The sequence below is a fragment of the Protopterus annectens genome, chromosome 15.part0 (assembly GCF_019279795.1).
Source record: "Protopterus annectens isolate FY-2018-M chromosome 15.part0, PAN1.0, whole genome shotgun sequence".
Taxonomy (NCBI): Eukaryota; Metazoa; Chordata; order Ceratodontiformes; family Protopteridae; genus Protopterus; species Protopterus annectens.
The window spans coordinates 387,826,807-387,851,555 of NC_056749.1; the positions used below are offsets into that span (position 1 = coordinate 387,826,807).

Consider the following 24,749-nt stretch of genomic DNA (forward strand, 5'->3'; position numbering starts at 1 on the left):
TGGTGGCATTTGCTGCAGGAACAGAGGGGAAGGCTATATTAAAGCAGACTTTTTCAAAATGGATAAGCCATTGTATTTGTTTCTGCTACTTGCACTATGGTAAACCTGTGCCCAAGGGGATCAGATCCCATTCCACCAGGGCTGCTTCAATTCTGCAGCCTTTCTCAGAGGGGTTCCTACCAGAGACATTCTAGAAGCTGCTACTTGGAGCTCAGTTCATACATTTTTATTATTTATTTAACATTTGTTGACCGGGAAAGTCCGACTAGGTTCCACAGATCCTGTTTTCAGCGGAGGCCCGGGGAGAAATGCTTCAGACGCATGTCTTTAGAAGGCCATTGTCACCAAATCAAAGGACTGTCATTCATTCTACCCCCTGCCACCCAAACCCTAACTACAGACTCATCGGACTATTCACAAAGCATTACCATTTACCTCTCTTTTCTAAACCCAGGGCAGGCTTTGCCACTGCAGTCCTGCAGGGCCTTATAGCTGCGCCTAATGCTGTTTAATTCCATCCTCCCCTCCATAGCTTTGGGATTCTACCCAAATGTAATGACTGCAACAGTGAAACACGAAGAACATAGTACAGTTTTGTACACTTACCATAAATGTAGATGTTCGAGAGTATTCACTGTTGCAGTCCAGGTTACCCACCCGCCAGCCCCCTTTCTTCTCTATTATTATGCTCAAAAGCCTTTGTGGTGTATTTGCTTTTAGTTGAAGGTAAAGTTTTTGTGTTCTAAAATACATGTGTGTGTGTGTGTGTGTGTGTGTGTGTGTGTGTGTGTGTGTGTGTGTATATGTGTATGTATATATATATATATTTTTTTTTTTTTTTTTTGCTCCCCATTTGGGGGGCACCTGACATCTGGGGCAAGAAAAACTGATTAAAATGGCGTTGGCTGCATGTTTTATACTCCTGTAAATGTAATGACTGCAACAGTGATTACACTGTAACATCTACATTTATGGTAAGTGTATACAACTGTAGTATCCACACTTTCAGACTATGCTTCCGTTAAACTAGTCATCAGTTCTCCGGTGCTCGGTGAAGAGCTTTTGCAGCCCCTGTTGCCCGCTTCTGTGGATTCGCAGGCCGCTACCTAAACCCTTTCGGAGTCCGGTCTGCCATAAAACTCTTCTTCGACTATGGATGCTGTGGTCGTCTCTACCTTGGATGTGTCTGGAGCCGCTGAGCAGGCACCGGCTTCCGAAGAAGTCCTTCGCACTACTGATTCTCGACACAAACTGACATCATCTTTTGCGACTACTATTCTTTCAAAAATGACCGAGTTTGTTAGGCCCAGGGTACGAACCACACCAATGATCCACTCTCAGGTGCCTGCTACATTGTCTCAATTCTCAAATGCTTAAAATGGCTGAAGACCTTATCATGCTGTTCAGGGGAAGCCAAGCTGCCCCCTCCAAAAGGAAGAGAGATCTGTCCCGTGTAGTTTTGTTTGAACAAGAGTCAGATGAATCTGATGCATTTGAATCTGAAGATATGCATCCCCTCTCCACTTACGATGATTCAGATGCAGAGGATTCCATTCCTTCAGCCTCTTCCCCCAGGGGATTTTTCCCTAAGGGAAACCCTGCATACCTTAAGGCAGCATTTCCAATGGGAGAGTCAAGACTACCCTCAGTCTAAAAAGAGACTCCGGGAATTCCTAGATCTTCCAAAACACAGACCCTTGGCCACCCCCCCAGTCCTGGATGTTGTGGAGGATGTTTTCCTCAAATCCAGCTAGACTCCTGATGCCCTCCCTCCTTCTCCCAGAAAACCAGACAGGTACTATAGAGTCCCTGACTCACACAAATATCTTTTTAAAAATCCTACTGCTGACCCTGAAGTCATTTCTCAAGGGCCTAAAGGGATTAAAGCAATCTCTGTTAAGAATCCCACCCCCTCAGATAGGGATTCCCAAGCATTGGACAGATGGGGTAAAAAAGTATACACCTCAGCTACTCTTGCTGTCAGGGCGCTAAATTGTCAGTTCCATATGCTGAAATTTCAGCAACATACCTTGGAACTCCTTAAACAAAAAATGTCTTTCTTTCCTGCTTGGGCAGGATCAAAAGAATTACAAGAGTTAATGCATTCTGCAAGTCAAGTAACTAAACACACCTTGCACTGTGGTTTTGATACCCTAGAAGCTTCTTGCAGGGCAGCAGTCACTGGATCTGTCATTAGAAGGCATGCATGGCTTAAGGAACCATGTCAAATCTAAACTGTTTGACCCCCCTTGCACAAACATAACTTATTTGGCACCAAGGCAGAAGAGGTCTTAAAAAAGATGGAAGAAAAAGCAAAATCTGTGCAAACAGTTAAGGATTTCTTGCAGGTCCAGCCCCCTAGGTTCAGCAAGCATTGCCCCTCCAAACACTGGTCCTTTCCTGCTCCCAGTAAACCAGCCCAGCCTAGGCCCCGTGGAAACAGACCAGCCCAGACAGCAGCCACTGGGAGTGCAGACATCTAAGCAGTGGACTACCTCCACATCAAAACCAGGCAGTTCTAAGCCACCCCCTTATGGTAAGAACTCACAATGACTCGCCTCCTCTACCCCCTCCCTCTGCCCACTTTCACTTACCCCTAGGAGGAAAACTCTCCTTTCGCTCAAGCACCTGGGCCACCATTGCCAACAACCACTGGGTTCTCAACATTATATCTCAGGGTTACGAATTTTCCTGCCACACCCTTCCAACCCCGAGAGGGTTCCCAGATCTACCCAAATCTGTGGACAGAGGATCAAAAGCAAATCCTTTCCCTGCTCTCTGAGGACAGTAGAGCACGTTCCTGCAGAACAGATTGGCCAAAGTTTCTACTCCAGACGTTTTCTGGTGCCCAGAAAAGAGGGCACCTGGCACCCCATCTTCTATCTATCCATCCTAAACACCTTCCTGGTGATCCCAAAATTCAAAATGCTCACCCTTCAACAGCTGCTACCCATGCTTTCAAAGGACGCTTGGCTAGCCACCCTGGATCTAAAAGAGGCCTTCCTCCACAGAAGGGCAGAATCTCAACACTTCCATTTCTCTGTGCTTCCCTTTGGCATATCTACTGCTCCCAGAGCTTTCACAAAATGGCTGGCCATTACCTTTTTGCAGACAACAAAAAATTTAGATTTACCCATACTTAGATGACTGCCATGTTCAGGCAACCAGCCAGGAAAAGCTGCTCAAGCACCTGGCCTTTGTGAAGACCCTATTAACCTCCCTAGGGTACACAGTCAACGAACAGAAATCCAAACAGGTGCCCCACCCAAAGGATAATCTTCCTGGGAGCAAGTCTGGGCACAGCATCCCGGATGGCATACCTTACTCCAGCGAAACAATTTTTCGAGACAGCCTACTTCTCTCAACTAGCCACCAGGCCCCAGCTATCTGCAAGGAAGATCCTGCAACCTTTGGGGTTCATAGCATCTTGCATTCTACTCATTCCATATGCCAAACTGCATATTAGGAAACTTCAGTGGTACCTAAAGAGCCTTTGGTGTCCACACTCTCAAGACCTGGAAACTCTTCTACCTATAATTCCTTGCCTTAGAAAAGATTTTCTTTGGTGGGCAACAGCATGCACCCGCAACAAGGGACTGCCTTTCTCCCCACTCCCTGCCACCCAGACGCTTCATACTTTTCTTGGGGTGCACACCTGGATGGCAGGTGCATACAGGGATAATGGAGCCCACAGCAAATCCCTCTGCACATCAGTCAAAAGGAGATGATAGCTGTGCAGTATGCCTTGATAGCTTTCAAGCCCCTTCTCTCTTAAGGGGCTCTCCTGATCACAACAGGCAACGCCACTGTGATGTGGTACATAAGCAGGGAGGGCTCACTCCCACTCTCTCTGCAGGCTGGCCATGACCCTTTGGCACACAGCCTCTGCCATGCAACTACATTTGTTAGCACAATTCCTACCTGGCTCTCTCAACTCTCTGGCAGACCAATTAAGCAGAAATCTTCTGGACCCACAAGAGTGGCAGGTCAGCAGAAGTACCTTCACCCTAATACCTCAAAAATGGGAACCCCGAAGGTCAACCTCTTTGCCTCCCACACCAACCATCAGCTCAGCAAATGTTGCACCAGGGAGCATCCTGTATGGCTTGGAAAGTGGATGCCCTTCCCTTCCCCTGGGTCAATCTGTCATCTATGCCTTCCCTCCACTACCTCTCATACCCAGGGTATTGCTCAGAATTGGGGGGGGGGGGCAAAGGACCATTTTTATAGCTTCAGACTGGACCCGGCAGCACTGGTACCCCTTGCTGCGCAGCCTGTCCCCGTTGCCTCTATGGCATCGTCCTCAGACTCCAAACCTTCTGACCCAGAGGGAAGGGAAATTCATACATCCCCAATTGCAGACACTCAGTTTGGAAGCTTGGCTTATTCCCTAACCTCTAACCAATCTGCCAACCTCAGTAAACAGGTTCTGGATGTTATCCATGAGGCCAGATGCCCTAGCACCAGAAAGTCTTATGCTGACAAATGGTAAAGGTTCTGCACCTGGATCCAGGCTAAGGGAGCCAATATGGCACAACCCTCCCTCCCTCTCATCCTGGATTACTTAGCTGACCTATGCACAGTGGCCTCTCCTTCTCTTCTATAAAAATGCATGCCTCTGCTATTCCTGCTCATTTTCCCACTGAGCAGCCCCTTTTCTCGCATCCTTTGATCAAACAGTTCCTAAGAGGGGCTAGCAATGTGAGGCCACCCACAAGGGCACCAACATCGGCTTGGGACCTTAACTTTCTATTGGAAAAGCTCACCCTGCACGCTTCAAACCAGCTTCTTCTGCAGAGATAAACTTTCTTTCCTGGAAGACATCATTCCTTCTGGCCACTTCAGCCAGAAGAGCAAGCACTGATGGCTGTGGAACCCTTCAGCATCTTCCATGCAGACAGGGTATCCCTCAGAACTAACCCATCCTTCATGCCCAAGGTGGTGTCCAGTGTGGCTATCAACCTATTCATTTGCCTGCCTTTTTTCCTAATCCCCAGAACAAGGGGGGAAGGATTCTGCACTCTCTAGATGTGCACAGACAGCTCAGATTCTATCTGGACAGGACTAAATCCTTCAGAAATTCAAATCAATTGCTGGTTAGCTTTGCTACAGAGGCAGAAGGCAAAGCCATCTGCAAACAAACCATTTCCAAATAGGATAGCACACTGCATCCATTTTTGCTACAAACAGCATGGAAAGCCTCCCCCCAAGGGGGTCAGGACACACTCCACTAGAGCAGCCTCCCTCAGAGGAGTCCCCACCAGGGGCATCCTGGAGGCTGTCACCTGGACATCTGTTCACACTTTTATCAAGCATTACCACCTGCCTCTCTTCTCCAAATCCAGGGCAGGGTTTGCCTCTGCAGTCTTGCAGGCCATCCTAGCCAGCCCATAGTTTCTTGACCGTCTTCCCCCCATTTCCACAGCTTTGGGAATCAACCCAGATGTGATGACTGCAACAGTGAAACACGAAGAACATAGTACAGTTGTGTACACTTACCATAAATGTAGATATTCAAATGTATTCACTGTTGAAGTCCTGGTTTCCCTCCCTCCATCCCCTTTCTTCTTACAAGGGACATATTGGTATTTATTTTCCACTGGTGGGGTTCCACCAGAACCTGGCTCCTACTTTGGGGCTCCTGACAGGTTAGGGCAAGGAAAACTAATTTAATGGTTTCGGCTGCCTTACTTTATACTACTGACAACTTGACGTCAGTCCTCGAGCGAAAGCAACCGATGCAGAAATACTACGACTTTGGTATTCGGGCCGGCTGAGGGCTACCCTGGCAGGGATAACCCAAATGTGATGACTGCAACAGTGAATACACTCTAACGTCTACATTTATAGTAGGTGTACACAACTGTACTTTATTCATGTTTCAGTCCTGACAGTTGGGATTTCCTGCCATGAAAGCTCACGGCCGACCAACTACCAGAGAAACTTATTTTGCCTCCCAGGCTGGCGAACACCTTAACTGACGTCAGAATACTCAAGTATAAAGGGAGCCAGCCTGTGTTGTCACTTCAGTCTTTTTTGCCGCCGGAGTCTGAAGCAGATTTCAAGTGTGTCAATCAATCTGCACCAGAGAGATGTTGTCTCAAATATAAGTACCCAGTTGGGGAACTCCTTTTTTTCTTTGACTCATGTCCGATAAAGTTAATAATTGTCCCGATGTGGTAAACATTCCACACACAAACTTCCATACGCTTTGTGTAACTTGCTTATGCCCAGACCATGACGTCCTTAACTGTCGTTTTTGTGCTAGGTTTAACACTAGAACTATTGGGCGCAGAGCAGAGTTTTTACCTTCTGAAGCAAGAATCTGTGCAATTGCATACCATGGCATCTGCCAGTCATGCCGAGCTCGATGTACCGAAGCCCAAAAAAGATGAGAAACAAAAACCAAGGTCCACAGATGACACTTGATCACCTCCTGATTTGCCTATTAGACTTGTGGTTATTGAGGAAGGTGAGGTTCTTTTGCAGCCCCCTTCGACCTTTGATTCAGGGATCCAGGCCTCTGTCAAGACCCATTTGGAGTTGGACATGCCTTCTGTCCCTTTGACTTCTACAGCTCATATCTTCATCTCATTGGTTGGGTCTGAGACTGCTCAGCAGGCCACGGCTTCTGACAAGCAGCTTCTAACCGCTATTCCAGTACATCTACAATCTAAAGAGTCAGGCGCTAGGGCATCAGATGCTCTTAGGCCTAAGACCAAACCTACACCAAAGAAAGGTATTGTGGCAGGGTCTTTCCCTAGGCTGTCCAGTTTCAGGGACACTAACGAGATTTGATCAAATTGGCTGAAGTCCTTTTTAAGACTAAAGTCTAGACAGACTTCAGGGGTTATCACCCCAGGGAATAAGAGACATCCACCCTAATTTCCTCCTTGGTCCACTGCATTCAGAAGAAGAGTCTGATTTGGAGGACTCTGCATCTGAGGAAGGCCCTGCTTACACCTCGTATGAGGAATCTGATTCAGAAGAAGTGGTCTCCTCTGCCTCTCCGCCTGAAGATCTCACCTTTGGAGGGACTCATTGCCTCATAGCATGATCAGTGGGAAGCAGAAGAATACCCACAGGCCAAAGAGAGAGTCAGGGAGTTCTTAGACCTCTCTGAGCATAAACCCCTAGCAATCCCACCTATCCTGGACATAGTGGAAGATGTTTTTCATTAAATCCTGACTCGCTCCCACCTGCACCCAGAAAGCCTGACCGATTTTACAGGATTCAGGACTCTCATAAATTTCTGTTTAAAAACCAACCGACTGACCCTGAAGTGGTCACTTCGGCCCCCAACGGGTTTAAGACTAGTGCCTCTTGGAGTCCTGTACCTACTGATAAAGAATGTAGGGCTCTTGATAGATTTGGAAAGAAAGCGTACACTTTGGCTACTCTCACTATGAGGGCCCTCAATTGTCAATTTCATATGATCAAATATTAGCAAACCATTCTTGATCAACTAAAACAAAAGCTGTCCAGTTTAGAGGATTAAAAACCTTTCTAAGGAACTTTTATCTGTGCCATTCGTTTTTCAAATGGCAAAACATTTCCTTCACTGTGGGTATGATGCCATGGAAGCCTTCTGCAGGGCAGCTGTCACTGGCACAGTGATCAGGACACACGCTTGGCTTAGGGAGTAGCTCCTGCTTGACCAGGTAAAAGCTAATCAACTGGATTCCCCCTTGACAAAGAATGCCTTTTTGGGTCTAAAACTGAAGCAGCCCTCAAAAAGATGGAGGACAAGGCAAAATCTATGCAAACAGTAAAGGACTTTCTACAAGTGCAACCCCCCGCCCCCAGGTTCAGCAGAAAAATGTCTACCAAACATTGGTCCTTTCCCACTCAATCTAGGAGCAAACAGTGGAAGCCTCAGAGGGACAGAACTCCCAGGCATAGAGCACAGCAACAAAGATCTAGGCAGTGGACCTCAGACTGTCACAGACAAGGGAGTTCTACAACACCTGCCCCTGCCAGAGAGCAATTATGAGACTCTGCTTCTATCTCCCCTCCCCGACCCCACCCGAAGGCTAGTAGGAAGACTCTCCCATTACTATCAAAACTGGAACCATATTACCTCGGATCAGTGGGTTCTAAATATTATTGCCCATGGTTACAAGCTCACTTTCAGAGAGCTCTTAAAATTCTCAGGATACCCAGATGTAACCCAAAATCAAAAAAGTCAGGCTCTACAACAAATTCAAATTTTGTGTTCCCAGGCAGCAGTGGAACCAGTTCCAGAAGATCAAAAATGGAAAGGATTTTACTCAACTTTTCCTGGTACCCAGAAAGGAAGTGTCTTGGCATCTCATTCTGAATCTGTCCAGCTCAAATCTTAAGAGTACCAAAATTCAAAATGTTCACCCTGTAGAAACTACTCCCCATGTTAGCCCTTCAAACATTCTTGATGTCATTAGACCTAAAAGATGCCTACCTTCACATCCCCATCTCAGAGTCACATAGAAACTTTCTTTGCTTCAGAGCAAGCCCCAGTCATTATCAATTTTCAGCTCTGCCCTTTGGACTGTCTGCTGCACCTTCACAAAATGCCTAGCTCCTGCCATTGCTTATTGCAGGACCAAAGGGGTCCAGATTTACCCCTACCTGGATGGTTGCATAATACAGGCCTCAGATCTGTCACAGATTCTCAAATGCCTGAAATTTACATAGGACCTCCTAATTTCCTTGGAGTTCACTCTAAACCTAAAGAAGTCCATCACTGTGCTATCCAAACAGATGGTTTTCCTAGAGGCACTCCTGGACTCTTCCCTCCAAAAGGCCTTCCTCCCCCAGACAAGGTCACCTTTTTGACCAGCTACTTCCACAACTTACAGGGCAAATGGTGCATAACAGCCAGAGAATTCCTCAGAGCTCTGGGGTGTATGGCATTGTGTATCCTCATGGTGCCACTAACCAGGCTACACATGAGGAAGCTCCAGTGGTAGCTAAAGAATGTGTGGTACCAGAGCACTCTGTACCTGGACACCAAGATACCCCTGATACCTTGCCTTAAACTAGAGCTCACATGGTGGGTACAGGCCTGCATACAGAATCGGGCTTTGCCCTTGTGATTCTCTCTTCATGACCAAATCCTGACCTCAGATGCCTCAGCCATTGCATGGGAAGCCCATACCCAACATTTTCCAATCCACAGGTTGTGGGATTCCCAGACCAAGAAGAGGCAAGTAAACTGGAAAGAACTCATGGCAGTTCTAGGAGGTTTCCTGGCCTTCAAAGAGAAATGGATACCAACGGTGCTGGTAGTACAGACAGAGACAACGCCGCAGTCATGTGGTACATAGACAATTAGACACACACTCCTATGGCCTGTGCTGTCTAGCCATGCAAGTTTGGGAGATAGCACACTCCATAGGTGTGCATCTCCTATCGTAATGTCTGCCAGGGGTACAAAACACCCTTGCAGATCACCTCAGCGGGAACTTAACAGATCCCCATGAGTGGCACCTACACAGAGGTATTTTCCTCAGCATTACTCGAAAATGGGAAATCCCACAGGTGGACCTCTTTACCAGCTAGGACAATGCTCTGTTTGTACCAGGACAAGAGAAGCATCATCATGGAGAATGAGTCCTATTAAAGATAAGGGAAGAAGGCCCAAGGACCATTCTGCTAGCTCTAAACTGGCCTAGGCAACACTGGTTTCCTCTCCTCCTCCAGCTCACCAATTAGAAACCTTGGCTGTTACCGCAGTGAGTGGACCTCTTCATTCAAGACAAAGGGAGGATAGTGCACACCAATCTACAGACCCTGAACCTTTCAGCCTGGATTATCCCTCAGCACCTAACTGCCACACCAACTTAAGGCAATAGGTGCAAAACATTCTGATGGAAACCAGAAGGCCTAGCACAAGGAAATCTTCTCTGCTTGTTGCCAGAGACAGCACCTTGAGCCGAACTCCGCTAACATTTCAGTCATCCTGGAGTACCTGGCCAGTCTAGTGGAGAAAGGCCTTTCCTACTCCTTCAAAAAATATGTGCCTCAGCCATCTCTGCTCACATTTCTGCCCCCCCCCCCAATCTTCTCACACCCCGTCTTGAAACAGTTCCTGAAGGGTGTCATTCACATTAGGCCTCCCCAGGAGGAAACCCACACCTTCATGAGATCTCAACTGTGTACTGGAAAAATTGACTTTGCCTCCCTTTGAGCCTGCAGTTAATGCCTCTTTAAAATTCCTCACTTGGAAGACTGTTGTAGCAATTACCTTGGCTAGAAGGGTCTCAAGAGTTAAAAGTCCTAATGGTAGTAGAGCCTTTTGTTATCTTCCATAAAGACAGGGTTTCCCTCAGGACTATACCTTCCTTTATGCCTAAGGTGGTAATCAATCTGTCTTTGAATCGAGCCATCCATCTGCCTACCTTCTTTCCCAATCCTCAGAACAATGGAGAAGGATTACTGCACTCCCTGGATGTGCACAGAATGTTGCATCTCTACCTAGACTGGACAAAATCCTTTAGGAAATCAGATCAACTGTTCATTACCTTTGCCCTGGATCTGAAGGAAAGCCAACCTCCAAACAGACAATTTCCAAATGGATTTCTCACTGCATTTCTTTCTGCTACAGCCATCATTGCAAAAAACCCCAACTTTATTTACACTTCACTCTACCAGGGTTACAGCTACTTCTACAGCTTTTCTTAAGGGGTCCCACCAAAGACATTCTGGAAGCAACCATTTGGTCTTCTGTGCATACCTTCACAAAACACTACCACCTGCCAGCATTCTCAAAATCCAGAACAGGATTTGTCTCTGCAGTCCTGCAGGGGATCCTTTTCTCAACTGGATCTCCATCCACCCTCATTTAAGCTTTGGGAATCCTTCCAACTGTCAGGACTACAACAGTGAAACACAAAGAACATAATACAGTTGTATACACTTACCATAACTGTCAATGTTTGAGTGTATTCACTGTTGCAGTCATCTTTTCCTACTCACTTGGCCTACCAGGTAGTTCTAGAATTTTCAAATATGGTGACTTTGGGCACTTTCCCAAGCTACCCTGGGTTGGATACCCCCTTTCCTTATCACTGGGATGCTCCTCAATGGGGCTGAGAAAATAGTGAAGTGATGATGCAGGCTGGCTTCCTTTATACCTGAGCGTTCTGACATCATTTAAGGTGTCCGGCAGCCTGGGAGGTGAAATAAGTTTCTCTAGTAGTCGGGCTGGCTGAGGGCTTTCAGAGCAGGAAATCCCAACTGTCACAACTGCAACAGTGAATACACTTGAACACTTGAACATCTACATTTATGGTAAGTGTACACAACAGTACTTTAATCACCAACTCAATGAGGGAGACATGCACACTTACACATACATAGGCTGTACATATGTACAAGTGTCTGGGATGTGTAAAGAAAACATACCTTCTAAGTTTCTAAATTTAAGAAATGTGCATTTTTAGTCATACAGAACAGATTAAAGGTACAGGAACTATGTATGCACATTTTGTGCTGGAGTAATATGTCACACATTGAATGAAGTTAGGAAGGTTTTATTTAAAACTGTTCAGCTTCCTTCAACATTCTAAAGACATGCAGTAGGTAAATCAGAGTCTCTGAATTGGCTGTAGTTGTGTATCTGTGCTCACTTGGGCACATGTGTGCATGCATGTGTGGTACAGATGAAAGGACAGAGTCAGAGGTAGCCACTTGGTGGTCTGAACATTGGCTGTAGGTGGTTTCGGCACTTTTGATGAGACTCCCCAACCCCATGTACAAATGGGGAAGAAAGGAGGTTGATGGCCAATGTGTTTTTGAATATGCTTGCCAAGAGAATAACTGTGTGTTAGGATAGCTGGTTGTGAAGTCCCACTCTTGCGATTCAGTACAGTAGTTGTGAAGGACAGTGATTAAAATGCCTTATGGTTCTTCATGTAGAATTATTTCTAAAGAGTACCAGTGGAGTTGGACTAGTGAATTCAGTAAGAGTTAATGCGTTGCTGCATGCTGTAAGGTTATTGGATAAAAGCTGAAACCTTTACCACTTACTGGATTTGCTTGTATTCTACTATTCTTCATGTATGCATGAAGAATATTTTTATATATGCTCTTTCTTTTACATATATTTACATAAATGTAGTGTTGCCAGCTTTCTCCCATAAAGAAATCTAAAGAAGCTGTCTGCTTCAGACCAGGATTTGTTATTTTTCATGTTAAAAAAAGATCTGAAGTAGTTAACTTAATTTGATCAGCAACCTGTGGGTATCGGATCCGAGCCAGCAGCTTTCCAAGCTAAAGATCCGAGCTCTCAGCTCCTCTCCTTACCCATAATACCCTGCTTACCTCCCTCCAGTCCTCCGATCTCATTTGCCACGGCTTCTGAAGCATAAGGGACGAGCTCTTGGCGTTTTTAGGTGAGAGGAATTTAGGAGTTTTCTTGTTCAAATTCTAGCAATTTGAGTGTGTTATAGATCCATAGTTTAGTTAAACCATTTTTTATTTACTTTTAGTGGTAAATTAGTGTTTTTCCCTTCCCCTTACTAGTGTGCGTTAGGGTGTGTGCTTGTTCGTTATGGCTGAGGGCCCTAAGGCCATTTTCTCGAAATGTGCTGAGTGTGGTCATAAGCTGTCCCCAGCGGATGGCCACACTCAGTGCGTTCTCTGCCTGGGGGTAGCCCACTTAACACTGGGCTGCCAGATGTGTGTGGCCTTCAACCCCCAGGCCGTGAGGGACAAGAGGAATAAGTTAATCTTGTCGGGACTCTTACCCCCGGATTCTTCTTCCTCCTCTTCCTCAGTGGCGCCAGTCGCGGCTGCGACTGTCCAGCCTTCAGCTTCCCCTCCCCTGGCTGGGACTCAACCTCCCAATGTGTCCCAGGGAGAGGGGGGCTCTTCTAAAAAAGACAGGGGGCACAGAGAGAAAGAGAAGAAAAGAGATAGGCGTAAGAGCCATAAGCGACGGGCCAAATCAGCCTCTTCGGCTCCCGGCTCCGCCGGCTAAGGTGTTTGGTTCCCCCGCAAGGGTTTCCAGGTCTTCCCCCTCTCAGCACCGCTCTCCACACTTCTCTCCGGAGCCGGAGGAGGAGTCCCGGTCACCCTCGAGGTCTTCTAGGCGGCCCTCCAGGTCCGCCTCGACGACCTCTTCGAAGTCTACCAGGAGTTTGCCCGCAGATATGGACCGGATGATGCGTCGATTCCTGCAGGCCCAGATGCAGATGGGAGTGCTCTTGCCTCCCCCCCCCAGGGAGGGAGCTCAGCCCTTTCTTTGCACCAATTGCTCCTTCTCCGATCCACTATCTGGTTTCGGAGCAGTCGGATACATGTTGTCTCGGAGCCGTGAAGTCGGCACCGATAGTAGTTGCTACTTCGACGCCGGCTTTACCCTCGAGTTATCGGGTCGTCTTTAGGATTCGAGCTCTCTGGACCGAGAGCCGAGCTTCGGATCCATAGGGGTGAGTGTGTCTTCGGCTCCATTGTTGTCTGAGCGCACTTCCCTCTCGGGTCCGATGGCGTCTGCTCCGACACCGGTCCTCACGTAGGAGTCGAGGGGACTACTCTCGGAGCCAGGGGAGAGTGGTTCACCTTCGGCGTTCGACGTGGTGGAAAGGGTGCTGTCGAGGAGCTCGAAGTCCCCAGTCCATGCTACGGATCCACTCTTCACTCCCTCGCATATGGGCCTGTCTTCCATCGTCTGGCCCCAGGGACAGCCTGCGTCTGCACCCCAGTTAGTTCCTGTAGAGGAATTAGATCCCGTTGGTGAGCCCTCCTCGGGCAGTCCCGCCAAAGAAGCCCCTCCCAAACGAAAGTGCAAGAGGGAGGCACTTGGACTCCCCTGAGTCCCTCACGGAGTACACAGACTTAGAGGAAGGGGAAGGTTCCCCCAGGTCACCCCCCCGGAGGACATCTCCTTTGGAGACCTTATGGAGATGCTGCGCATAAGACGGGGGGTGGTCAGCCCAGAAGCCTTCCTCGGATGAGTCTGTGTTTCTGGAGGTGTTTGATGCAGGCCTGTCTACCTCCTGGGTGTCCCCCCCGACCGACCCCTTGGTAGACTTGATTACTACCAGGGCTTGGAAGGAGCCGGACACTGTGGAGCCAATCTCCAAGAGACCGGACAAAATACTTAGTCCCCCTTCTGACAAACCCATGTGGAATAAAGGTTCCCTGGTAGATGCCATGGTGGTGGCGGCTGCCACCAAGAAGGAACTGGCACAAGAAAGTTCCTCTGTCCATCCTCCTGATAAGGAGTCTCGGATGATGGACTGCATTGGAAAGCGGATGTTTGCTTCAGCCACCTTTTCTATAATGGCGCTGAATTATCTGGCACACGTCATTAGGCTCCAGCGGGATCTGATAAAAGAGTACGCTGGGTCTCCCCCAGAGTCCATGGCGGCCGAGGATAAACGCACCTTCTCAGCTCGCATGGCCACTCTAAAGTCTATATCAAACACTTCTATGCAGCTTCTCTCCCATGCCATGGAGGGGGCGGCTACAGCCAGCGGAGCAGGGGTCGCCCTGCGGCGCCACGCCTGGCTCCGTCTTTGTGGAACCCTTCAAGTCATACTTCGCTAATGCTCCCGTTGACAGTTCTTCGCTTTTTGGCAAAACCATCCGCGACACGCTGCTCCAGAGCGAGAAAGATGCTGTCTGCTGTCTGAATCCGCTTCTCTGCTCCTCAGAGATCATTTTCAAGGAACCAGAGAGGCAAAAGAAGATGTGGTTCCGGAAATCTCAGCAGTCCCGTCCCACTCCGGAACCTTCGTCCTTCAGAGGCAGGGGAGGACAAGGTGGACGCCGGCCCAGAGGCAGAGGGGGGCCGAAGAATTTCAGGTCGAGAGAGCCCTTCTCCGACTGACCACGCAGCAGCCCTGAGGGGTTACCCGACTGTCCCTCTCTGGAGGCAGTCGGCGGGCGTTTTTCGGAGCATCTAGCAAGTTGGGAGTCCATTACTACAGATCGCTGGGTGCTCCAAATAATATACAGAGGTTACTCTATCCCCTTCCTGAATCTTTCCCCGTTAGTGAGGCACCTCCCCGATGTCCCACCTGATCAACGGGAGGCGGCAGCCTCAGAAATAAAGAAATTACTAGAAAAAAGGGCCGTCCAACACGTCCCCCCAGAGCAATCTGGGTTAGGCAATTACTCCAGGTTCTTTTTAGTGCCAAAAAAGACGGGGGACTTGAGGCCAATTCTCGACCTGTCATCCTTGAACCTGTTCATTGCCAAAGAAAAATTCCGGATGGTCACTCTACAATCTATTTTCCCCCTTCTGCAGGAGAACGATTGGATGTGCTCCATAGACCTCAAGGATGCATTCTACCACATTCTCATGAACAGACGATCCAGGAAGTATCTTCACTTTCGGCTCGGAGCCAGTCATTACCAGTTCAGGGTTCTTCTATTCGGCCTCACCACTGCCCCCAGGGTGTTCACCAAGGTCATGGCAGTTGTAGCAGCCCACCTGAGACTTCAGGAAATTCAGGTCTTTCCATACCTAGACAACTGGCTCCTCACCGCCCCCACCAGGCATCTACTGTCTTCCGCCAGGGATTATGCTTTGCTCTTGGCGAATCACCTTGGCATTACCATAAATTTCAAGAAGTCTTCTCTTCAACCTGCTCAAGTTATAGATTTCATAGGGGCCAGGATAAACACGCTCTAGTCCAGAGCCTTTCTGACAATGGACAGGTTACGCACCTTGTCACTCCATGTAATAGATCTTCTTCAGTCTTCCGCTCCACCTGCAGAATTAGTCCTTGCCATCAGCCTTTCACCTCTTGCTCGACTACACATGAGAGTCCTTCAGTGGCTCCTTCAGGTTCAATGGTCCCTACTCCTACACCCTCTGGATTCACAGATTCCCCTGAGCAAGGTTTGCAGGAGCTCCCTTCTCTGGTGGCTTCATTCCCGAGAGATTTGGGAAGGGAGACCATTCGTGATGCCCCTACCCCAAGCCACGCTGACCACGGACTCTTCTCGCCTCGGGTGGGGGAGACATTGCATGGGCAGAACCGTCCAAGGCATGTGGACCTCTATAGAGACCGGTCTGCATATCAATGTTCTGGAGATGAGGGCGGTGCTTTTAGCGTTGCAAGCCCTTCAGGACCTTCTTCCTCCAGGGACTATTGCAATCCAGACAGACAACATGGCGGTAGTCTGGTACATCAACAAACAGGGAGGAACCAGGTCTTATCCACTTTGTCGAGAAGCTATGAGAGTTTGGGAATGGGCGATTTCCACCAACCGCTTTCTGATAGCAATGCACAATTCGGGTCGGTCCAACATTCTAGTGGACAAGCCAAGTCGTTCTATCCTCACTCCTTATGAGTGGTCTCTAAATCCCTTAGTAGCGAAACAGATCTTCCTCAGATGGGGTCAGCCTTGCTGCAATCTCTTCGCGTCTCCTTTAAACGTGAAATGCAGCAAATTTTTTGCTTTAATTCCCCCACCGGGGGGGAGAACCCCAGAGATGCTCTGATCCATGCTTGGCCACCCAGTCTTCTTTATGCTTACCCTCCTCTTCCACTAATGTCGAGGTTCCTGCAGAAAGCTCGTCTGTTGGGGAGCAAAATAATCCTCATAGCCCCATTCTGGCCTCGTCAGATCTGGTTCCCGTATCTGCGGTCTCACATCACAGCCCCTCCTTGGGTCTTGGATCCCATTCCGGATCTGATCTCTCATCCTTCGGGATTGCAAACTCCAAACCTGGACGACCTCAAGCTCATGGCTCGGTTGATCCAGTTCCACTAACGGCTAGGACTCCCAGTATCTCGTCTTCGGTAAAGACCATTCTGGTAGCAGCACATAAACCCTCTACCAGGAAAATCTACAACAGTAAATGGAAGCGTTTTTCCATCTGGGTCAAGGATAGGGATTTGGATCCTTTCTCGGCTCCCATTCCAGCAGTTCTGGAATTTCTGTCCCACATTTTCCATCAGGGGGTCAGTTCTTCTACTGTAAAGGTTCAGATGGTTGCCATTTCTCATTTCTACATCGGGGATAATCTTAAACCCTTGGCTTCCACTAAGATATGCAAGACCTTTTTGAAAGGCACCTTTCTCTTAAGACCTCCGGTCAAGAATGCGGTTCCCCCATGGGATTTAACTCTAGTTCTCCAGGCCCTAACGGGTCCACCCTTTGAAACCTGCAGCTTCCGTTGACTTAAAATTCTTATCCTGGAAAACTGCCTTCTTGATTGTGATTACGTCGGGTAGGAGGGTATCTGAACTTCAAGCCCTTTGTACGAAACCCCCGTACTTGGTTTTCCATAAGGACAGGGTCTCTCTCAGGACTAATCCTTCATTCTTGCCTAAAGTGGCCTCCGAGGCCAATATCAATCAAATCATCAATTTGCCTGTTTTCTTTCCCAACTTTCAAAACAAAGGGGAATATAAACTGCATTTGTTGGACGTGCATAGACAATTGCGATTTTACTTGCACAGGACAGCTGCTTCTCGCAAATCAGAACAGCTTTTCATGTCTTTCGCTAAACTGTCCTTGGGCAAGCCAGTTACAAAAGTCATTTTAGCCAGATGGATATCCCACTGCATCTTACAAGCCTATTCAGATTCCGGTAGACCAGAACCCTTGGGGGTTCATGCTCATTCTACCCATTCTATGGCTACCTCTGCAGCATTTTGGTCAAGAGTTCCCTTAGATGACATCTGTTCAGCGGCTACTTGTGCCTCTTCTCATACCTTCATTTCTCATTACAAGCTGGATCTGATCTCTAGAGGGTAGGGCAGCCTTTGGCTCCGCAGTGCTCCGAAATATCCTTCCATGAGGACCTCCCAGGTTTAGGTAGCTGGGGACTCTCACAGGTTGCTGATCAAATGAAGTTAACTACTTCAGATAAAGAAGTTATGTACTCACCATAACGTTCCATCTGAGTAGGTAACTTCATTTGTCAGCAACCAACCCCCCCTCCTTCCCCCTAGCCTGTTTCGTAATCTTGTTCATAACAGAAGGTTTTTCTTTCTGTTGCGCATCAGGATGTTCATCGTGTTACCCTGCTGCAGTCATCACACTTGGGTTATCCTGCCATCAGGCGGTCCCGCAGTTGGCCTGAGTTCCAAAGTCTTGGTCCAGCGTCGGTTGCTGTCGCTTCTTCCCTGACGTCAGTGCGCCAGGGGTATATAAGAGGCATCCGACACCATTTTCTTCAATCTTACTTGCTGTGCGGTGCCCGAAGCAGAAGCAGTTCGCAAGTGCCGGTCGGCCGACACCTGAGATTTTCGATTCGAATTTCAGTCCGAAGTCTTCAATAAAGCTAAGTACTCCATTGGGGAACCTTTTCTTGCCTCAGTCCAATGTCAGAAAAAGTTAACAATTGCATTTCTTGTGGGAAGCAAATACCTCATAAGGACTTCCATTTTTTTGTATTCCTTGCCTAGGCCCAGACCACGACGTCATAGGTTGTCGGTTTTGTGCTAGGTTTAATAAATGAACTATCAAATGCCATTTTGACTTCGCACGGCATTACTTTGATAGGAAATTTAATTATATCATGCAATTGGAGCAGCCGACAACCGGCATGCATAAAAAACGCAAGGATTAGGACAGGCAGCCTAGGAACAAGCCAGACTCCGAGGCCTCTGCTGGGCCTGTCGCCTGTTCTCCGGTTTTCAGTGAGGCGCCTACGCAGCCCCTGACAACCGCAGAATTGGAACCCCAGACAGCTTTGGATTCTCAAGCGGAGTGTACTAGGCTGTCGCAGCTATCTTCATTAGGCCCTAACGACATCGGAGCAGGAGATCCCGGTGCAGTAGAAACACCTTCGGTTGCAGAAGGTGTCTCCAGACCGACTACACTCACCATTAAATCTTATGCTAAACTTAAAACTCCTTTAAAACCAAAAAAGACTGTACATCAGTCTCCAGTTCAAGGCCCCATGCCTAAGAAACAGATGCTTAAGATGGCTGAAGATTTGATTACCCTAATCAGGGGTTCCCATCCCCCTCCAGATAAAAGACCAAGACAAGAGGAGGATTATGCTTCCTCTGACCAGGTTTCTATTTCCTCAGATTCTTCTGAGGAACAGGATTATGCTTTTCCCCCTTATGGAGACTCTGATGCTGAAGACTCTATTCCCTCAGCATCTCCCCCTGAAGACTACTCCTTTGGGGAAACTTTACATACCATGAGGGAATATTTCCACTGGGAAGGCCAGGACTACTCTAATTCTAAGAAAAGGCTCCGAGAGTTCCTTTTACTACCCCAGCACAGACCACTTGCTATCCCTCCAGTTTTAGACATTGTGGATGATGTTTACTTTGGAGTCTAGTCTAAATCCAGACTCTCTACCTCCTGCTCCAACCAAACCAGACAGATACTGCAGAGTACCTGACTCACACGAATTCCTTTATAAAAGCCCTGTGGCTGACCCAGAAACAATTTCCCAGGGTCCCAAAGGCGCTAAAGCTTCTATGGCTAAAAATCCTGTGCCCTATGAAAGGGATTCCAGAGCCCTAAATAGATGGGGAAAGAAGATATACACCTCAGCTACTCTGGCTATGAGAGCATTAAATTGTCAGTTTCACATGCTGAAATATCAGCAATTCCTAATGTCTCAATTAAAACAAAAAATGAGCACACATTCTGAACAGTCTGAATTCAAGGAAATGCAGGATCTGTTGCATGCAGCTGAACAGGTGGGCAAACAGACTTTACAATGTGGATTTGATTCACTGGAAGCTTCCTGTAGAGCAGCTGTTACTGGGTCTGTCATATGTAGACATGCTTGGTTAAAAGAACAAACCCTACCTGATCATGTTAAAGCAAAATGATTGGATGCACCTTTACAGCAGGATGTATTATTTGTTGTCAAAGCAGAAGAGGTTTTAAAGAAAATGGAGGATAAGGCAAAGTCTATGCAGACGGTCAAGGATTTTTTACAGGTACAACCCCCTCGTTTCAGCAGAAATTGTCCAACCAAAAACTGGTCCTTTCCAGCTTCTGACAGACCACAGAGGGGCAAATACAGATGCCCAAGGGGCAGAGGTCAGTCACAAGGCCCTTACAAACCTCGCCAATGGGGCACTGCTACCCAGAAAGGAGGAGAAGACAGGCCCCAAGTTAGCAGAAGACAAACACAATGACTCAACCCTCAAACTACCAAGCAAATCTCTCTTGGCAGCTCCCTTGGGAGGAAAATTAGTACTTTTTGCAGACAACTGGCACATCATCACAAAAGACAAATGGGTCCTAAACATTGTCTCACAAGGATACAGATTTCACTTTCATACCTTGCCAAGGATAAGAGGGATGCCAAACCTGCCATCAAATCAATGGTCAGAGGCACAAAAACAAATTACAGCTCTCATGGACATGAGAACCATTCAACAGGTACCTACACAGGAGCAAGGACAAAGATTTTACTCAAGACTCTTTCTAGTCCCAAGAAAGGGCAAAGCATGGAGACCCATTCTGGATCTTTCAATTCTGAACACCTATCTGCAAGTACCAAAATTCAAGATGCTAACACTACAGCAGCTTCTTCCCATGCTGGGCAAGAATGCTTGGCTAGTAATGTTGGACCTCAAGGAGGCATTACCTACATGTCCCTATCAGACAAAATTGCAGAAGATATCTCCGCTTCATTGCAGGTTCAACCCATTATCAATTCTGTGCACTGCCCTTTGGCTTATCCACTGCGCCCAGGGTCTTCACAAAATGCCTGGCACCAGTAATTGCATATTGCAGACAAAGAGGAATTCAGATATACCCATACCTGGATGACTGCCTTATTCAAGCAGAAAGCAAGGACATTCTTTTAAAGCATCTGGCATTTGTCAAACACCTTCTAAGTTGCCTAGGGTACACAGTAAACAAAAATAAATCAAAACTAGTGCCCTCACAAAACATAATATTCCTGGGTGCCAGCTTGAATACAACGGCCCAGATGGCTTATCTCACGCCAGACAAGCAACAACAGCCGACTCAATACTTCAAAATAATGGCAACAAAGACCCAACTCCCTGCAAGAAAAATTCTGCAGGCCTTGGGATTCATGGCATCTTGCATACTACTAATACCATTTGCAAAACTGCATATGGTACCTGAAAAGCGTATGGACTCAGCACAGCCACAGCTTGGAAACAATGATACCACTCATGCCCTGCCTTCAACAGGAGTTTCTATGGTGGGCACAGGCATGTCACCTCAACAAGGGTCAGCCTTTTACCTTACCCACAGCCAGGCAAACTATGACAACAGATGCATCGGACTATGCCTGGGGGAGCACACATGGCAGGACAGTGCATTCAGGGCAAATGGACTACAGATCAAAGGCATCTGCATATCAATCAAAAAGAAATGCTAGCAGTACAGAATGCCCTAACAGCTTTCAAGGACCTCTTACACCCAGGACAACTAATAATAAAGACGGACAATAGCACAGTAATGTGGTATATAAGCAAGGGGGCACACATTCCTACCCTCTATGTAGGCATGCAATGACCTTGTGGAACACAGCACTGTCTTACCAAGTTCAACTACAAGCACAATTCCTGCCAGGAAAGAAAAACACATTGGCAGACGACCTAAGCAGAAACCTCATGATCCCCACGAGTGGAAACTAGATCCACAAGTATTTGCAATGATAACTCAGAAATGGGGACGCCCAGACATAGATCTGTTTGCCAACCCCCAAAACTACCAACTTCAAAAATTTTACACAAGGACATTCCACCCACAAGCTTGGAAAGTGGACACCCTCTCATTCAGTTGGAAAACATTAACAGTGTATGCCTTTCCTCCACTGCCTCTTCTAGCAAAGGTACTGCTGAAAGTCAGATTAGAGAGGCCACAAATGATACTCATTGCACCAGACTGGCCACGCCAGCACTGGTATCCAATTCTAAGGAACATGGCCCACAGCCCACCATGGATTTTACCACAAATTCCTCACCTGCTCACCCAGCAAGACAATCAGATTCTACACAGCCTGCTCAAGACTTTAAACCTGGCTGCATGGCAAATTACCTAAACAACCAGCCAACACCTCTATCCAAAGCTGTTATGGATGTCATTCTGGAGGCCAGGAGGCCCAGCACCAGGAAAATCTATTCAGACAAATGGAAAAGATTTTGCGCCTGGAACCAGGCTAAAGGCCAAAATCCCCTTGATCCCAACATTCCTCAGATTCTACAATATTTAACTGAGATGTTGCACAAAGGACTTTCCTTTTCATCTAAGATCCACGCCTCAACAATTTCAGCTTATTGCAACATGGATCCTCCTTTATTTTCACATCCACTCCTAAGACAGTACCTCAGAGGGGCTAAGAACATAAGACCGCCCAGGAGAGAGCACCAACACCTACTTGGGATCTCAACTTTGTTCTGGAAAAGCTTACACTGCCGCCCTTTGAACCAGCTTTTTCAGCTGATTTAAAATTTCTTTCATGGAAAACTGCCCTGCTACTAGCAAAAACTTCAGCTAGAAGAGTCTCAGAGCTACAGGCACTAATGGCAGTGGAGCCCTTCCTCATTTTTCATCAAGACACAGTCTCTCTACGAACTAACCCTTCCTTTACGCCAAAGGTGGTATCCAGTGTGGCCCTAAACCAAACCCAAAATTTGCCCACTTTTTTCCCAAATCCCCAGAACAAAGGAGAAAGACTACTGCATTATTTGGGCATTCACAGGCAATTGCGTTACTACTTGGATAAAACTAAGGCTTTCAGAAAATCTGACCAGCTCTTTGTAGCCTATGCTGCAGGATCACAAGGAAAAGCCATCTCAAAACGGACCATTTCAAAATGGATAGGACATTGCATACGTTTCTGCTACACGCATCATGGGAAACCGGTACCTGCTAACATTAGGTCCCACTCAGAGAGGGCTACAGCTACATCAGCAGCCTTTCTCAGGGGGGTGCCAACCAAGGATATTTTGGAAGCTGCAACTTGGAGTTCAGTGCACACCTTCACCAAACACTATCACTTACCTCAGACTAAGACTAAGACTAGAGCTGGTTTTGCCACTGCAGTTTTGCAGGGCCTACTAGCTTCTTCTAACCCTGTTTAACTCCACCACCCATCCTTGGCTTTGGGATTCAACCCAAGTGTGATGACTGCAGCAGGGTAACACGATGAACATAGTACAGTTTTGTACCTACCATAAATGTAGATGTTCGAGTGTTCGCCCTGCTGCAGTCCAGGTTACCCTCCCTCCATCCCCTCTGAACTAGCTGGACTTATCTATACCATTCTATCCTATACAACCTCTGTGGTGTATTTGCTTGTGCCTGAAGGTATTGTTTTATTTTTATATGTACATTTTTATATAGCAATATATATTTTGCCTACCTATTGGGGGCACCTGACATCTGGGGCAAGAAAAACTGAAGAAAATGGCGTTGGATGCCTCTTATATAACCTTGGCGCACTGACGTCAGGGAAGAAGTGACAGCAACTGATGCCGGACCAAGACTTTGACTGGAGGGAGGTAGCAGGGTATTATGGGTAAGGGGGAGGGGCTGAGAGCTCAGATCTTTAGCTTGGAAAGCTGCCGGCTCGGATTCAGGTCGAATCCGATACCCACAGGTTGCTAACAAATGAAGTTACCTACACAGATGGAACGTTATGGTGAGTACATAACTTCTTTTTAACCTTTTTTTTTTCCTTGTGGTACTGTAGGTAATACTTTCTGTACTGTAATTTCAGATGGTTCTGCAGTAGCTCATGATTTTTCTGTTTTTACTTTTTAGGTCATATCAGCACTTGAAGTCTTTGGTATTTTGTCCTATTTTAAATGCCCAAAGATGCTGTAATGGACTCCAGTCTGGACCTGAGCTTTGATCTAGACAAAGAACTTGAAAGATTAGATGCAGAAATTCAGACTGTTCTTCAGGAGTGGGACATGTCATCAGATGACGTAGGCAATGAAGGTTATGGCTGGCCCTCACGTTGTAGAGGTATACCTACTGTAAGCAAATGCTTTAAATGATTGTGACTGTGTGGGTGACCTTTTTTGTTTTTTTTATTTTATTTTTTCTATTTTCAGTCCCTTTTCTAATTTTGAATGAGGTGCATGAATTTTACAAGGCCCAAACAGTGTGAAGTTAACTGTCTTGATGGCTGCACCAGGTGTTTTTGTTTTTGCAGGTATTTTGCTCTGAATTAATTGGGCACTGGTTTTTGTTAGTTTCCTTCTTACCATAATCCCCACTTAACGTTTCATATTTTTCATATTCTTTCTGACCTTCCCACGTTATCCGTTTTAAATACTTTACACCACTTTCTTATAACTAGGTTCTATGTCAGTATGTGTTCTTACTCTCGCTATTCTTGACCCATCAGTTACACATTGCCTCTCTCCTTCCCTCTTCTAGCTTTAATTACAGTCTACCTACCTACTAGTATTTTACACTCCTTACCCCAATTTTATTTATTCATAACACCTGTACTGTGACCCTCCTTACCCATGTTCTCATAAGTCGTCTGTTTGTCACTTTTACATTGCACATGAACTGTTCGCATGCTAATGTTTTATACTTGAAATGTATATTCTATATAATGTCATCACAGAAAAAAATATCTAATTTATCTTTGTGTAGTGACGCTGCAAATCAATTCCGATGTTCTTCATCTCACATTGCTGCAGTCCTTACACTTGGGTAGTCCGCTGTCCTCGGTCGGCCCGAATAACAAAGTATAAGGCTGACGTCGGTCAAGGCGCATTAGACTGACATCAGGACGTCAGGGTACAAATGCGCATGACCGACGTCATATCCTTAGTCTTTTTTGCCGCATGGTCCGATGCAGAAGCAGCATTGCAAGTGCCGTT

At 47.0% G+C, this 24,749-nt stretch overlaps 1 long non-coding RNA gene across 2 annotated transcripts in view; it reads left to right on the forward strand.

The window, feature by feature from the left end:
- Positions 1-23,872, forward strand: part of LOC122789701 — a 406,422-nt gene extending 382,550 nt beyond the window's left edge. For both annotated transcript variants that reach the window (XR_006362865.1, XR_006362864.1), the window contains exon 3: positions 23,671-23,872. This is a non-coding gene — a long non-coding RNA (uncharacterized LOC122789701). The remainder of the gene's footprint in view (positions 1-23,670) is intronic.
- Positions 23,873-24,749: the final 877 nt, after the last annotated feature.